Below are 16,244 nucleotides of genomic sequence, written 5' to 3' on the forward strand. Positions count from 1 at the left end.
ACCCAGCGATTCAGTCGATGACCCAGTCGGCGCCCAGAAGCCGTGAATCAAACGGTATGCCGCTGGGGTAGAAATCTGTCGCACACTGGAGCGCCAGTCATGTGATAGCTTCAGCGGTATATCACTCCAAATACAAAAACACGTCCTAAAGAACCCGAGATAGCGAGACTTGGGCTAGTGTAGCCGAGGGAGTTTACGCTACAATATGTATTTATATATCATTTTCTATAAAGAAACTAATCTATTATATTGTGAAAATCCTACTACCACTGTGTATCATAATAATAGTAATGGTGTAGTAAGAAAGATTTCTTATAATTAATATTTTATTGTGACTCATGAGAGGGTACAATTTGTTCTACAGATGGATAAAAATAATAAACTGCATTAAAGTAGTTCTTTTTTAGATGGTCGTAAACTGAACAATCACAAATGAAATGAAATTCATTGTCTACAAAATAAGAATTAATTTCCGGGATTGGTCACAGTACCGATTATTTCTGTCAGTCCTGCCATGCCTTTCGGTCAGCATATGCGCTAAGCACCTTAAATCAGGAATTAGATTCCTAATAAAGCATGATAATCCACATGATAGACGATTTCCGATTATAATTCAGTTTTATAACACAACAATACAAGAGTTTATGTGAGTTGATAATTGTTAATGTTGCCTTCCCAATTTTGGAAACCCCAATCTCTAATTCTTTTCGAAAATTGTGAAAACAAATTAAGTTTGTTTCGACTTGATTTAGCCAGACATAACCAAAACGGTAGCGAAATAACACACCTTTAACCTTAGTAGCCCAGGTGACACGGTCAACTTCAGCTTGTGTGGGTACGAGTTGAATGAATTTTTACAACCTTCAGCTAGTATGTAGTACATAGTAAGAGGTTATTTCGAATCATGTCTAGTTATGTACACGCGACTTCGCCAGCTGCTATATTCTTGCAGTAAAAGTGAAGGATTAACGCATCAATTGCAGTCTTATATCTTCATATGCTTAAGGGCCACAAAATGATCCACTAAATCGGAAACAAAATTTTAAACAAAACAAAACAACAAAAGGCAACAGCAATAAAAGAAAACAAAAGAATAAACAAAACAGAAAAAATTGGTTTATGAGACAACTGACTCTCCCCATTGCGTTTGATTTTCCAGTTTCCAAAGTTTATAAACATTGTAATCAGAAAATTAATCATTATCGCAATAAGCAAGAACAACGTTTATTTTTCTCCGCAGATGAGATAGCTGAGGTAAAGCAAGAAGTTGACGGTATAAGCAAATATTTGGGACACGAAGTCAGTAAAGCTGTTTCAGAAGCTGCTGAAAGAATAACAAATGAAGATAGTTTGAAGAGAGATATAAAAATCTTAAAAAGCAGAGTTGACAGTGTGGAAAAAGGTAATATCAGTAAATAAACGACATTAAGATTTCGGTCAGCAATCAATGAACAATGACTAATCTTGACACGTTTATCTTTATTTCTGGGGAAACTGGAAACGTTTGGTTATGCTTTCAATCTTTTTTACCTGGTTGGATGGATTGGTAAATTAGTTTGTTTCTAAGTCATCTTAACCTGTCTTTCTTTTTGCCTCCTATCGTCCAGCTTTTATTATGCCCCCGTCGACTACTCTGCGACCAAGTCAGCGACACGGTCGACAACATAGTCAGCTACCAAGTCTGTGATCCAGTCATCCATCCGGCGACAAAAATGACGATGCAGTCGACACCCAGGAGACAACCACAGGACTCCCAGTCGACTAATCAGCGACCCAGCGATTCAGTCGGTGACCCAGTCGGCGACCAGGTGCCATAAATAAAACCGTATGCCGCTGGCGGTATAAACAAATATTTGAAAGACCAAGTCAGTAAAGCTGTTTCAGAAGCTGCTGAAAGAATAACAAATGATGATAGTTTGAAGAGAGATATAGAAACCTTAAAAAGCAGAGTTGACAGTGTGGAAAAAGGTAATATCAGTAAATAAATGACATTAAGATTTCGGTCAGCAATCAATGAACAATGACTAATCTTGACATGTTTATTTTTATTTCTAGAGGAAAATGGAAACGTTTGGTTATGCTTTCAATCTTTTTAACCTGGTTGGATGGATTGGTAAATTAGTTTGTTTCTAAGTCATCTTAATCTGTCTTTCTTTTTGCCTCCTATCGTTCCGCTTTCATTATGCCCCCGACAGACATTGTGCTACAATGTATTCGTCCGACTTGTGTTCCATCCATCAGCAAACTTAAATGATGTAATTCGTGCAAACCCATTCAGGTCAAAATCTGGTAAGAGTCCTTTTATCGTAACTCTGCGTATTTCATGTATTGGATGACCGAATCTCTTTATATAAAAAAACTCAGAACATTCTCCCATTCCAAGAAAACTTCCAGGATAACACTCAACCATATCAACAGAGTTAGCATCGTTATAATCGTATCTGGTAATCCATAATCCACCGTGTCCATATTCAATACAACTGCGCTGGACATTTTCAAGAAATTCCAAGTGTGTTGGATTCCATGAATTTTCCTTCTAAGCAAAATGAGCAGCAACTGACGGAACGATAAAATAATTACTCAGTAATTGTTCAGCATCGTCATGGGTATATTTAAACGCAAGATTTTTCATTTCTTTGCAAAGAGATTCTGTACGAGAAATATCTCCATTAGGTAGTACATGCTGATCATAATTGCCATCATCGGAATTTTGAAACAGCCATACGGATACAGGATCGTTCGAATATATCTCCTTGGTAAAATCTAACTGTTCGATCTCTTGGAAATATTGTTATAGCCCAAGTTCAGCATGCGCATTCTGATCAATAATATTTATCGGAGCTCCTTTCGATTTATATTTCGATTCGTACAAGATCTCTACATTTATTGTTTTTACTACTATTGGAAATTTTAGTTTCTTTTCCAGTTCAACAACATCTTTGATAGACGCTTCGGTATCTTTAACTATTTCTGCCCACTCATTTTTTTCTTCTTTATTTTCTTTTTTACTTCTTAGATCTGTTAAACCGTTTTTACGTATCACGTTTGTAAAGTGTTCAGTAACTCGTTCGGCTACACAATTTACTTTCGATAAAACATCGGTTTGAGATCATGAACGGTAGTTTTATCATTCATCGGATATATTACATAAATAACTGCAGTCACAGAATTATGAAGCATCTCGTGATGGTATTGTTAGGAAATGTCGACTAAAAAAACAGTCGGTATTGTTTATACTACTGGTTATCTCTAATTCAAAACCGAGGGGAATAAAATGTATCTTTGTCATAAATTATTCTACGAGTGTTTTCACGGATTAATAGAAAATGTGCTTCTGGCTGAGTAAGTATAAATGTTCCAACGAAAAGTAATAGATTGGATACAGCGATGTAAAATCACCCTGTGATATCTGCAAATCAGAATCAACATTCTGATCACGCCCTATAAATGTCATCAACCGATGATAAGCACGTGCTACATGATTGCGATCGAAACTCAGTAACACTTCTGATGTTTTCTGATGCCCATTTATCCTTACAGAAACCTCACTAAAGAAATTTCACTAACTCCAAGCGTGTCAAATACCATTGGATTTCGTGTTTGTATGTTTTCTCGTGCATTTTTCTGAAATGCGATGAATATATGTCGCGGTGCAGAAACACCCTGCTGTGATGACATTTGTCATGTAAATAAACCAGCAACTTCGCTTGAAATACTGCCTGTTGTCATTGTCAACCATGACAATGTTGATATACGACCTTGAGAGTAACCGTTGTTCTTCATCAATAGATGGAGTCATTACTGGCATCCACAACGAATGTTTTGTTAGTCTTACTATACACGCACCAACTGAGTCAGGTCGCCAGATTGCACCATTGTCGTTGTCCTTTCTAGCAACCTCAGCTGTATGCGTGGCTCCGAAAATAACCTGTCTGACATGTCTACAAAATCCAAATATGTGATAGTGAAATCACACATAAAAATTCTTCTTCATCATTTAACATTAATCTACGTGCGGAAAATCCTAAGTGAAATTTTGGATTATCATCATGAACCACCGGCCACACATCACCGTCAGCATTGTCGGAATTGTTTCTTGGTTGTCTTATATCATGTCTACTTTTTGGATGATCAGTTGTATCCTTTGCAAACAGCATTGACGGACCAGCTGGTCTTGAGTAATCATCGCTGTATCTTGCAAGGCCAAGTATCGTCGTGGCAATATCGACGTTTTCCAGGCATGATTCAATGGGTCTTCCGTCAATCATGTATATGGCACTTTTAAATAACGCCATAATACCATTGTTAACAAAACCAAGTCGATCACCAATTCTGATTCCTGCACCATCTGCTTGTAAAAATCTACCTTCTTCTTCATTGAATGCCGTAGCGGGTAAGAAATATCTGCTTGTATCCTGCACTTGAAGTTCGATTCGTCCACGCTGATTTGGCTCTCGTGCGTCGTAAAAATAATACTGATAATCGCGCACAGATTCGTCTATGAGAACTGGCGCATCCATGTCAAATGCTGAATCAGATATACGTTTGAACATTTTATGATAATTGATATCGTCTAATACGAAGACACTTCGTGCTATTAAACTTGCAGTTATATCATTTTCCTTTTTCTGATAGTGGTACATCAGCCAACTCTGCTAGTTTTTTGTTTGCAGCTTGATTTATTATTTTACTAACATTTGCATGTATAACTTCGGTACTGGGTAATTTTACTCCTTGAGGTTTTCGTCGTATTAATCGTGCTAGTGTATCCTTGATTGCTGAGAATGCTATACTAGCCACATCACCAACAGCACCAGTACCTTTATCACGAACAACGTCAATAGAATTCATTGCTAATTGTTTTTCAATCAGTATTGCTTTTGTAGCTATCCTTCTAAACAGATCCTGAACAACATCACCTAGTCCTTCACCGTCGATCGCCTTATATGTTGGTAATCACGAATTTATCACCCTGACTGTCCTCGTTGAGCGTTAATTATGATCATCTTATTTTAGTCATTGTATCTAATTGCATACCCTCATTCGCTGTGGTAAACATCAACGATTTCATCGATGAGAGGCCGATAAACATTAATGTCCATGATACCGCCTGTAAATAATCATTGACAAATATCAGCTGCTTCATTGATGATTTCTGGGGAATTATTACCGTCTCGTTTTCCGCCAATCAGAATATCTAGTATTTCGACATCTGCCAAGACGTTGCTGGGACAGAGTTTATCAAACCGCTTCCAGTTGTTTTTTCTGCTTCTTCTTACTTGGTGAAGAACGTAATTCCCTCCTTCGTCTAATTTCTTTAGATACAAAAAAAAACATTCTTCTTTTTTTTTCCTTTCTCGTTCAAGCTCTTTAAGTTAGCTTTTCTTCTCGTTTTCTTGCTGTTTTGTATTTTTCAAGTTGCTGCTTCATTTCTTCTTCGTTTTGTTTCCTTTCTTGTCTTACTTGTTTAATATACTCAACTAATGTCTGGTTAAAATATTAAATTTATTAATAACTTCGCCAGATCTGATTTGCGGAGTATTAGTAGTGATGCGATATACATTTTAATATATTCGAGATTTACATGTTTTTCTCTTTCATAATATCCATACACGGCAATGTTAATTACTTAGTCTGGCTCTCTTGATAGCGGCAATACCTTCAGGAGTGAATATATATGTAATGTTAATTCCTACTCTTTGCAGAGGTTGTGGTTGAACTTCAGGTTGTGGTTAAGGAGGTTGCTGGGGTGGTGGTTGAGCTGCTTGAAGACAGCCAACAATATCAACAGGTAATGTCTCAAGAGCTTTTTGAGCCACCTCCGTTGCTGTAAAAAAAAATTGGTGATAAGACAATTGGTTTAAATAATTGTTCTGTACCCTCTGCAAATCCCACCTGAGACTCCTGACGCGCTTGTAGTTGCTGATTGACAGCATCACGAACACGGATATTTTTTGTAATTGCCTCTAGTCGCTCTCGAGCTAATCTAGCTTTGCGCGATTACATTACTGATACAATAATGATTTAATTACGCACAAGAAACAGAAGCAGGGAGGGTGCGACCAAAAATGAGTGTCCCCTTACCCTTCGTAAGCACGATCGACAAAAATAAAGTAATCAAATTAAAGAAAGGCACTGATTAAGCGTTAAAGGCAGTGGGTTTGGCATAATTTTTTTATTTCGAAATTATTTTTTTTTCACAAGTTTTTGTAAGGTTTATTTTCAAAATTGGACACTTCCCCCAATTGGTCTGTTCACCTCCCTGCTAATCCAGTAAAGATTCTGCCCATGGTCTATTTGGTCAAAAGTAAAAATGGCGCTGCTCGCAAACGCTCCACAGTCGCCACAGCAGACATTTTGAAAATCTTGGTCGCGAATGGATGGTCATTTCAACATGGGGTTTCATTAATAGACGTCTGATGATGTCTTGATGGTTCTAAATGAAAATAGTGCCGATGTGAGGTCCAATAAAAAGGCAATATAGCCGCATGATCACCACCTTGACATTTTGTCACTACTCCTCTGGAATGGAAGATCTGATCAATATAGGGCTTTCACTTGAAAACCTCTTATGATGTCTAGTTGGTTATAATGAAAATATTGCCAATCTGAAGTCAAATAATGGCTGCCATGGCAACCACTATTAAAAATTTTTTATCGCTACAATCATGAAATAATGGTCATTTCAGCATGGGCTTTTTACTTTGAGACTTCATATGACGTCTACTTGGTTCTTAATAAAAATGCCACTGATCTTTGGTCTAGTATGTCAGTCTTGAAAAACATTTAATCACAACTCTTCCTAAAGAGAAACATATATTCACGTGCGGTTTTCACCGAAAGGATGTTGAGCTGCTCTTCAATTAACATTATGCCAATATGACAGCCAACATGGCGGCCACACAACGGTTATCTCTTAGTGCTACTAATCCTACATGGATAATCGTATCAACGCGGTCTTTTCACTAAATAAACTCTTTCATGATGTCTAGTTGTTCATAATGAAAACTGCGAGGTCCTTAATGATTTACATGGCAGGCATCTTGAAAATCTGTTATCGCTTCTTGGTTATTTAAATGCGGTAGGCTAGGATCTGCAAGCGCGCAACAAAGCCTTTCCGTCGATGCTGAGGAGGGAGATGCCCCGGTAGTTGTTGCAGTCGCTACGGTCTCATTTTTTTGTACAAAGTGACGATGTTGGCGTCACGCATGCCCTGTGGGATATATCTCTGTTCGCAGCAGAGGCAGAGAAGTATGTGTAGGGGCTGGAGCAGTGCTGGTTTTCCGCTCTTGAAGACTTCAGGCGGAATGCCTTCGCTTCCAGGAGCCTTCCCACAGGCAAGGCAATTGATGGCTTTTCCGAGCTCTTCCAGGGTGGGCTGTGTGTCTAGCTTCTCCATGACAGGCAGGTCTGGAATGGCGTCCAGTGACGTTGTTTTGGGTTGCATATAGCTCGAAATAGTGCTCAACCCATCGCTGCAGTTGTTTCCCCTGGTCTGTGAAGACTTCGCCCGTCTTGGACTTGAGGGGGCGGTTTTGTAGCGGGGGGGCTATCGCCTTCTTGATATCCTAATACATTCCTCTTGCATCCCCGTTGTCGGCAGCTGTCTGTATACTGTTGCAAAGGTTCAGCCAGTATGTATTGGCACAGCGGCGGGCGGTCTTCTGGTTCTGGACGTTGTCCCTTGCAATCCTGAGGGCTTGTAGTGTTCTGGGGCTAGGTGCAGCCTTGTATGCCAGGAGGGATTTCCTCTTTGCCTCAGTCACGGGCTCCATCTCCTCCCAGTTTGCCTCATTTCTGGGGATATTGGATATTGCCTGATCCAGAGCCTCATAAAACTTGTCTTTCTCCTCGTGGGTGGAGCAGAGGTTTGGGGCGTACACGCTGAACATGTTGACGGGACCTAAGGTTGTTGACAGCCGGAGGGCAAGGATTCTCTCAGTACCTGATGACGGAGGTTCAATGAGGGCGATTAGCGTGTTATTTACGGCAAAGCCTACACCGTGCTGCCTAGGTTCATCCGATGGCTTCCCCTGCCAAAAGAACGTGTAATTGGCTTCACTGATGGTGACGCTGTCAGCCAGTCGGGTCTCCTGGAGACAGGCAATGTCGATGTTCAGTTGGGAGAGTTCTCTGTCAATGACGGCAGTCTTCCGTGCATCGTCGGTCTGCTGTAGGTCATCGGTCAATCCAGGACACATGGTCCTGATGCTCCAGGTTGCAAAACTAAGAGCTAGAGTCTTCTTATTTCTTCTTTTAGTCTTTCCTGGTGCGGAGTTTTGTGGCCCACTTGTCGAGATGGTTCTCTAAGCTCCACGCACCCAGCTTGAGGCGGGAGGTAGCTGTCCAGTGAGACCTGGTGATCTCTCCCACCGTCAGAAGTAACTCCTGGCGCCAAGCTCTACGCCAATCGAGCTTTGACTTAGAACCAGTAAATTGCTACTTCTCGTGTTGTGCCGACGCCGTACGACGACGCTGGAGTGTCCTCTCCAGTGGAGCTACGAAGCCTGGGCAGGGTGGTATGGAGAATCAGCTGTTGTCCATGCAGCAGATCCACCCTCTCCACGCAACTGAAGGGCCCAAGGGAACGACGAATGCCGATACAGCTTGGCACCAACGGCGTCGCAGGAGTTGCCGAAATGACGTTGAAGTCAATGTCAGACCGCCTTAGGGACTCTGGATTTTCTGTCGGGGTTTACTCCTTTAGCCTTACCAAGGCAGCAGAGGTTTGGAATCGGAGTTTTCCTTCTCCTAGATGAGCTACCATCCAAGGTTTACGAGTCCCATCTAACCGAAGCTTCGGGTATTTTAAATGAGGTTTTCAATAAAAACAAATACTTTTTATGATGTCTGTTTAGATATCGTTCTGAAAATGGTGCAGATCGGATGCGTAATAAGGCCGCCACGTCAGCCATCTTGCAAATCTTGTTTGTCGTTACGTCTCCTGAATGAATGTTCATATGAAAATGGGGATTTTACTCAATGATTTCGTACGATGTCTTCTTGACTTTAAATGGCCTTTTTTTAAATGAAAATGGTGCTGATGCAATGTCTAATATAACCAGAAAATGAGCCATCTTGAAACTCTTCTTGTTGCTACTCCTCCTGAATGGATGGTCATGTTAAGATGGGGATTTTACTAAAAGACCTCATATAATGTATAGCAGGTCCAATCTAAACATGGCTCGATTTAATATCACAGCTCTATTTAAACAAAATGTCATACTTATATAAAGTTTTCCACAGAAGATTTCTTTTGATGTCTAGTTGGTCTTACATAAAAATGGTACCGATCTGACGTCCAATATGGCCTCCACAGCAGCCATCCTGTAACTTTTGTTAGTGCTACTCCTAAATGGAGAATCATATGTAGCATATATTGCTCTCTCTACGACTCTCCAAATGGATACACGAACAAATTAGTGACAGTCGTACATCCGATATGACTGCCACGATGAGTTTGGAAAATCTTAGTGTTATTACTCTCTCTGAATGAATGATCATTATGACTTCCAATAATATCTACATTGTCCTAAATGAAAATGGTGCCTGGCTGACATACAATATGTGTACCACAACAGAGAAGTTGAAAATCGTGTTATTGCTGAAGAGTAGGAGAGATAATTTCAACACTCGACAGTTAAAAAAGAAGGAATGGTCTTGTCATGAATTCCTGGAAATTCTTTTCGCCTAGTTAAGCATTTGCCTCATCGAGGGGCTCTTATAATTTATTTTAAAAGTACAGAAGTTCAAAATGTTTTCGTCATACATATGACGTGTACATTCCGCACTTTTCATAATCATTTCTTCTTCGGTTTTTATTGCATGATCCTGGCAGTTTTGGACCTTGTTAGTACATGGGTAATAAAGGAAATACCAGTTTACTGAAATTATTAGATAACGTGTAGTTTTTATTTTGCTTCAAAAGGGAATGGTTGAAATATAATTTTTCCTTGCCGCATTCTGTCTTTAATTTTTTCAAATAGTGTTTAATTTCTGTTTTAGATTCTAATGACGTAAAGAAGCAGTGGGACAGTCTGAGTAAATGTTGTTCTCATCTCCATTGGTGAACTTCGTTAAACTGTTGAGATAATCAATCAAAGAGTGTTATAATTTTTCGCAACTATACAACAAAATGATTTTGGTGATGATAGATGTGAATCCATTTTGTCTGGAAATTCCGGTATTCGAAACATTAGAGCTCCTCGAACGATTTGAAAGTATACTTTCAACGCAAAACGCAGTGCCAACACGTCTTGAAGTGTTTTGTATTTCAGGAGTTCCACACATGGTGTCATAGGAAATACATGTCTGCTACAAAATGAGTTCTACTTCTTTCCGTTGTTTCGATATGTTCGATTTCTAATGCTTTGCCCTGACCCTTCTATTACGCTGGATAGTTTTGCTTTGAAACTTACAACGGCACATGCTAAACACACCTGGTGTTGGTTGTTGTTAATCTGGAGGAACCGTAGTTCGCTAATTCTTGGATTTGAAACGCGTGTCATGTAAAGATTAGTTATTCCATAGATCATGTCAGACTTGTTGTTGAATTGTTGAACGTGTGAATTTTGGCCAAGATTTCGGAAGAAGGAAATTCTACAGATGTCCTAAACTCTATCAAGACAGTTGACTTCATACTGTCGCAAGTGTAGGATAGTCACAAACAATTTTCATCTTTAGCCTGGCACTGTCGTTTCAATGTCTCTAATAATGATTCCCAAAAATCCATCATGAATGCAGCTGCTTTCTGTGGTAGAACACGAGGCTTGAACTATTCCAATTTAACCATGTATGCGTAATGCCGGGTTTATAAATTGTCTGTAAGTCACTTTTTGACTAGTTAGAATCTTAAAATAATCTTCATTAACTCAGGAATGACTTTCTTTCCGATCTTGAATCTCTAGGTCTTGTATTAGAGGATCAGTCATGTCTTCTTAAATGAAACGCTTGAGAGAATTTGTGCTATTATTTCACATAGCGTACAAGGCGACACAGAACGTCGTCATTGTATCGTGTGTTTCGTTGTAAAGGTTTGTCTTTTATGTTGGTTTGAACAAACTGACTGGGGTACATACTCTCTCTATATATCCAGATATACCGCTTTGACTCTAAGAGAATAATCTCGTGTAGTTTAAATGTGTCAAGATGGAAGAGCTGAAGAGATCACACTTCTTGACGAAGATTTACAGAATCATCGAAAGCTTGTTTCATACAAGACTTCTGACTACTCATCTTAAGATAAAAGTCAAGATACGTATTATGTCTGTAAAGAGAAGGGATACTGGATTGCAGAATGTCCACAGAGTAAAAGAAACAACTAAGAGAGGAGAAAGCAAAGGCAAATGCAGAGATGCCTGGTATCATTGTCAAGAAAAAGGATCATTGGTCTCCAGAAAAAGGAGACCAAATAGAGGAATGTTAACAAGCAGAAGAACAAGAAGAACCCATTCCAGTAAACAAATTAGAAAAATACAGCAAACAAAGAAGAATGAAATGGACATGCATGACGTGTTATGAAATTTCAGTGTCATTTTTATTAGAGAGAATGTATCCACCCCCACCCCCAAAAATGAGTGTCTCTTTCATTATTTGCTTTTAGCATGGATAAGGTAACACGGATAAACATACACGCATTTTGAAATGGGATCGAACTCGCGACCTCTTGTTTGGCAGTCGTTACACACACACAGAAAGACAAATGTATATATTAAATATATACGATTTAAGTCGTATACCATGAGAACGGTTTACTGACACTTCAGCCCTAAGACATTTCGGCCCATGGCCGTTTGGCTCTAAGACATTTCATCCGTAGTCGTTTCTACCCTAAGACAATTCGGCCTTAGGCGTTTCGGCCCTATATTTCAATATTATAATTTATTTTAACATTAATCCTTTTCTACATATTTTGAATATATTTAATATTTTAAAGTACAAATTTAAAAAGACAATTATTATGACTGGTTAAACTAATATTATTAAAACTATGTGAATTTTTATGAACGAAATAAAAAAACATAGCTTCCATTGGCAAATATATATTGATTTGGTCTAATCAACTCTTCGTGTCAAAAGTGAATTTAAGCCTTTCATACAATGTGTACAGCGCGTTATAACATGCGGCCGTTAACAATGTGCAATTAATCACCTGTATCGTCATTTATGTATCAGCCCACGACCTCCCGCTTCTGAGGCGGACGCTCTAACCACTCGGTCTCGTTGGGGTTCTACTTGATTTCCTAATATCGACCTATGCGAGATAAGGAATAACATATGCTAGTATTCCATTAATTTGTACAGTAATTTTAATATTGCAGACAAAAATGACTCTTTTCTCATTTAGAGTTTTGTTGTATGGTCCAGTTTTTGTTTTGATATATAGCTAGTTTGGACCAATGTTGCATAGCAACAATGTTGTTGCATGCGATCATTTTTTTTCCTAAATGGAAAACATTCCAGCCCAGTTGATCCACAACGCTCTGTTCTCCGTCTTTTCATTCGGTAAACTCAGCCACTCTCAAATGTCGTAGATCAGCATCCGGTGTCTCACTAGTTATGTGCTGATGACACTCAAATACACAATTTTAGCTGTTCAACAAAATTTGAGAATACCATCCAATGCATAAACACGTGCATTTCTGATGTGAAGTCATGGATAGCATGTGACAAGCTGCAGATGAATGATAATAAATCTGAAACAAAACAGATCACCACGAAAAGACTTTTTACCTCAAATAACAAATATCAACAATACTAACATTAAATTTACAGGGTCCGTACGAAACCCAGGCGTCGCTAATTGACACTACGCTCACATTACACCAACATGTAATGATGTTATGTATTTCTATAAGTTTTTGCATTCATGACTGTAAATTGTTGTGATATTCTATGACTAAATTTTGTGTATATGTTCTATTTTAAGATATTAAGATGGTAAGATTGCGTTGGATCTATTAATAGTTGCTTACGTGGGTTTTTACAGTTACTAATGATAATAGTCGTAAAGATCTTAATAAGTTTGGGGCTATTTTCGACTGGACATGTCAGTCAATTGAGTTCATAGAAGAATTAAGTTATTTCCCATTGGATGGGTTAAGTCAATGAGTTCTTTTACGATGTTGGAGATTTGCAATGTGAGACAGTAGTAGTTTCAAAATGGGATTTTTACTTTTTGTTTTATTTTTATATTGTTTGAGAGGAAATATTGGTTTGGATTATTTAGCACAAACAAAGAGTATTTATTTGACTACAATACTATTCGACATTAATTGTGAATTATTCAAAGGATCTCTGGACAACGCCATTTCGACACATCAGAACTGTTGCCGAACCAGTACCGCCGAGGATCTGAAATTTATACAGAACAGTTGCCTATTTTGGGACTTTAAAAATCTTTTTATGAATATTTTAGAGTCAATTCATAATACTGTAAGTTTATTTAATTGTATTACTTTGATAATTAAATTGTTTGTTAAGTTTACAAAACTTGTTGGTTTTGCTTCTTTCTGTTGCTTAGTTTATGGCCATAGAGTCGTAACAACGACTATATGCAAGGCTGCATATCTGGAGCTGAGACACATCAGCTCCATTTGTAATTTTCTTTCGGTTGATGCCACAAAACACTTGTGTATTCCTTAGTACTTTCAAGGCTGGACTATTGTAATTCACTCCTCTCCTGTTCGTCTTAGTATCTACTATAGAAATTTCAAAACAGAGCTGCTCGGATCATCCTGAGAGCATGAGCACACCTCCCCGCTGCTCTTTAACCTTCACTTGCTACCTGTTCAGTCTAGAATCAGACCCAAAATCTGTTCACTATCCAAAATTTCGTTGACTGGCTGCAGTCCAATACGCATATCTGACCTCATCCAGTTGTAAACCCCATCTGGAAACTTACGATCCGCTTCCGACACTCGTATTCTTATTGTTCCCACTGTTAAAACGAAGTCATACGGACAACGTTCTTTTGCGTACCAGATCCCAGTTACGTAGAACAAATTGGTCCCACATCTTAGACACAAGGGCACTGTGATCTCATTCAAGATTGCTGTTAAAACGTACCTATTTCGACCTCAAGAAAAGACTTAGACTTATTAATGTTTACTTCCTTAATCATTGTCAGCATGTTTTTGTTCAGCAATTTCATGTTGCTTGTTTGGTAATCTTGTCATTGTGTACGTTTTTGTTATTTAATATTGTAATGCGCTTAGAGCTTCTAAGATAAGGCGCTGTACTTTATTATTATTATTATTACACTGGTCAACAGTGAAATCATTACTGACTTGAAAAGGCCCTAATCTGTAGTATTTTGGTGTGCCGAACACGAATATAACCGTGAAAAATTTGTATTGGCTCTCGTTTTGAAGATATTCATATACCTCATTTTCTATGTTTCACTGTGTAAATTTCTCCAGTAGGACTGCAGCAACATCCGGAATAATGATGTAACATTGCATAATACCATCATGCTCACATCATCCACAGTTGATTGCATCATTTTCTGATGCAATGCAATACTAATGCCATGCGGCTGCTGAAGTAAGTTGACGTCAGCAGTGTACTATACATGTGTAGGCCTATTATACTAATGCCAGGCGGCTGCTGAAGCTGACGTAAGCAGTGTACTATATAAAGCCCAATCAGATAGGTTCAGCATTTAAAATATTTTAGACGTTGTGCGAGACAGTTCAAGCTACTGTTACATAAAACTTATTATTTTATCCATTTACGTACAATAAAGAACAGTAATGCCTCGAAAGTGTGTTAATACCGCGGACAATTTTTGCTATATTTGTGGGGAAGTGACATTTGCCAACCAGAAGAAAAGTATCAATTCTCAAGTGAAGAAGGCATATCATCTTTACTTCGGATGCAAGGTTGGTGACCAAGACAAGCCTTGGGCTCCGCATATATGCTGTGCTACATGTACAACACAGTTTTCACAGTGGTTGAATTGCAAAAGGTCATCAATGCCGTTTGCAGTCCCAATGGTGTGGAGAGAGCCAAGCAACCACCTAAATGACTGTTACTTCTGCTTGGTTCCTCCTCTTTCCGGCGGAATAACGAAGCGAAAGAAGTCGAGAATAGTCTACCCAAACATTCCGTCTGCATTGAGACCAGTTCCACATGGTGAGGGACTTCCTATTCCAGAACCTCCAGCAGAATATTCTCTTGATTCATCTGACGAAGACAAAGGTGAGTTGACCTGTTCTTCTCCTGGTCCATCAGCATGCAGTGATCCAGATTTTCACTGTGGTGCATCATCAACCCCACACAGAATAACACAGGAAGAACTAAATGACCTGATTCGTGATTTGGACTTATCAAAGAACAAGGCAGAATTGCTAGGATCAAGACTCCAACAATGGAATCTTCTAGAAGAAGATGTCACAATTACTGCATATCGAAAGCGCCACCAGCAATTGGAGCCTTTCTTCAGAAAGGAAAGTAATCTGATATTCTGTTCCGATATTGAGGGCCTCATGAATGCTTTAAAAATCACTCATGACCCACAAGAATGGAGACTATTTGTGGACTCTTCGAAACTGAGTCTCAAGGCTGTGCTTTTGCACAATGGAAACATTCTTCCATCTATTCCAGTAGCGTATGCTGTCCACATGAAAGAGACATACGATAACTTAAGGCAGCTACTGAATTCCATTGAGTATAACAAGTACAGCTGGCACCTCTGTGGTGATTTGAAGGTAGTTGCCCTTTTAATGGGACTGCAGCAAGGATATACAAAATACATGTGTTTCTTATGCGAGTGGGATAGCCGAGCAAGGGAAATGCACTACATGAGGAAGGAATGGACTCACAGGCAGAATGTAGCCATTGGAGAGAAGAATATCCAACACCCAGCTCTGGTTGAGGCTCAGAAAATCTTGCTACCACCCCTTCACATCAAACTAGGTTTGATGAAGAACTTCGTGAAAGCCATTGACCGGACTTTGCCAGCATTCCGATACCTGCATGAAAAATTCCCTCGACTCAGCGAAGCAAAGATTAAAGAGGGAGTTTTTGTGGGTCCTCAGATTCGAGAGCTTTTCAAAGATGACCGGTTCAACAACTTGCTGGAAGGTGACGCGAAACAAGCATGGAATGCTTTTCGCCTAGTTTCTACAAACTTCCTCGGAAATGTTAGGGCAGAAAACTATAAGGAACTAGTAGAAGACATGTTGATGAAGTATAAGAAACTTGGCTGCAATATGTCTCTAAAGATTCACTTCCTTCATTCC

Source organism: Sinohyriopsis cumingii, chromosome 1 (genome assembly GCF_028554795.1).
Source record: "Sinohyriopsis cumingii isolate HCF-2022 chromosome 1, ASM2855479v2, whole genome shotgun sequence".
Taxonomy (NCBI): Eukaryota; Metazoa; Mollusca; class Bivalvia; order Unionida; family Unionidae; genus Sinohyriopsis; species Sinohyriopsis cumingii.